The sequence below is a fragment of the Ailuropoda melanoleuca genome, chromosome 10 (assembly GCF_002007445.2).
Source record: "Ailuropoda melanoleuca isolate Jingjing chromosome 10, ASM200744v2, whole genome shotgun sequence".
NCBI lineage: Eukaryota > Metazoa > Chordata > Mammalia > Carnivora > Ursidae > Ailuropoda > Ailuropoda melanoleuca.
In genome coordinates this window covers 28,040,475-28,042,628 of record NC_048227.1, presented here as the reverse complement: position 1 = coordinate 28,042,628, position 2,154 = coordinate 28,040,475, and positions in this window count along the sequence as shown.

Genomic DNA, 2,154 nt, shown 5'->3' with positions numbered 1-2,154 from the left:
TAAAAATCAGAGGCAACCTTTATCTCATGCAGAGATACTCCTTGTAGAGATTCGGCGGGCCTCGTGGCCCAGAAGTCCAGAGACCCTGATGGACTTTACACACTGGAAGGAACTGATATTGAAGTTCCTCCTGGAAAAAGTCCCCCTGAAAACTCTAATTTGCTATTAACTTTCTTAATGTTGCTAAGTATTAACATCAATATATTATCAACAGTGAAAATAATTGCTCCCCAACACTAAGAGTTATCTCCCAGGTACTGGGCTGAAAGCTTTTTTTTTTTTTTAAAGATTTTATTTATTTATTTGACAGAGATAGAGACAGCCAGCGAGAGAGGGGAACACAAGCAGGGGGAGTGGGAGAGGAAGAAGCAGGCTCACAGCAGAGGAGCCTGATGTGGGGCTCGATCCCACAACGCCGGGATCACGCCCTGAGCCGAAGGCAGGCGCTTAACCGCTGTGCCACCCAGGCGCCCCTGGGCTGAAAGCTTTATGTGGATAACTTCAATTTAATCATTACAACAACCTTAAGAAGTCAGTGATATTATTGTCCTCATTTTTCACAGGAGGAGGAGGAGATCAGGGTTTAGAGTACTTAACTTCTCCAGGATAACAGAGCTGGTGAGTGGCAGAGCTGGGATTCGAACTCACTTCTGTCCAGGGGAGCTCTGCCTTCCAGTTTGCCTCAGAGAGGTCTTTGTCAGAGCCATACTTTATTTGGTGAAATGCTGATCCACAGCCCTTTGGAAGAGTTTATTCAGTTAACTAGGCCCTGGGGAAGGAGGGCCGGAAACTCCGCTCGCACACATCCTGGCTGCCATGCTGAGATCTGGCCTAATTATGGCTCTCCCAGCAAGGGAAAGGGTTTGGTTTGTCAGGAGGGCACGTGCAGCCGCCCCTCTGCACACCCCTGGGTTCTGGTCACAGATAGAGTGGGAAGCTCCCCATGCAGGGGGCCCGGACATCTGTCCCCAGATCCGCTCGGCTGAGATGAGCTGTCTCCTCGGATCCCCTTGAACAGGAAGAACAAGGCAAGGACTGCCATGGAGGGAACCCACAGCGGGGTGCTCCAAGGGCAGCGCAAAGACTTCTGCTCCTGCAATGGAAGCCCCCCGGGGAACCCCTCTCCCCTTATCTACCCCCCACTTCACACAGACTAACGCATACTCAGTGCACAAGATACTGCTCTGTAGTTCAGAATGTAAAGACCCCTTGGCCACATTTCCGCCAGCATCTACCCTGTGTGACCCCACATTTCCATCAGCATCTACGCCGTGTGACCCCACATTTCCACCAGCATCTACCCCGTGTGACCTCACATTTCCACCAGCATCTACCCCGTGTGACCTCACATTTCCACCAGCATCTACCCCGTGTGACCTCACATTTCCACCAGCATCTACCCCGTGTGACCTCACATTTCCACCAGCATCTACCCCGTGTGACCTCACATTTCCACCAGCATCTACCCCGTGTGACCTCACATTTCCACCAGCATCTACCCCGTGTGACCTCACATTTCCACCAGCATCTACCCCGTGTGACCTCACATTTCCACCAGCATCTACCCCGTGTGACCTCACATTTCCACCAGCATCTACCCCGTGTGACCTCACATTTCCACCAGCATCTACCCCGTGTGACCTCACATTTCCACCAGCATCTACCCCGTGTGACCTCACATTTCCACCAGCATCTACCCCGTGTGACCTCACATTTCCACCAGCATCTACCCCGTGTGACCTCACATTTCCACCAGCATCTACCCCGTGTGACCTCACATTTCCACCAGCATCTACCCCGTGTGACCTCACATTTCCACCAGCATCTACCCCGTGTGACCTCACATTTCCACCAGCATCTACCCCGTGTGACCTCACATTTCCACCAGCATCTACCCCGTGTGACCTCACATTTCCACCAGCATCTACCCCGTGACCCCACATTTCCACCAGCATCTACCCCGTGTGACCTCACATTTCCACCAGCATCTACCCCGTGTGACCTCACATTTCTACCAGCATCTACCCCGTGTGACCCCACATTTCCACCAGCATTCACCCTGTGTGACTGACCCCACATTTCCACCAGCATTCACCCTGTGTGACTGACCATTTGATCATTTAGATTTAGGTTCTCATTCACTATTCACAGGTC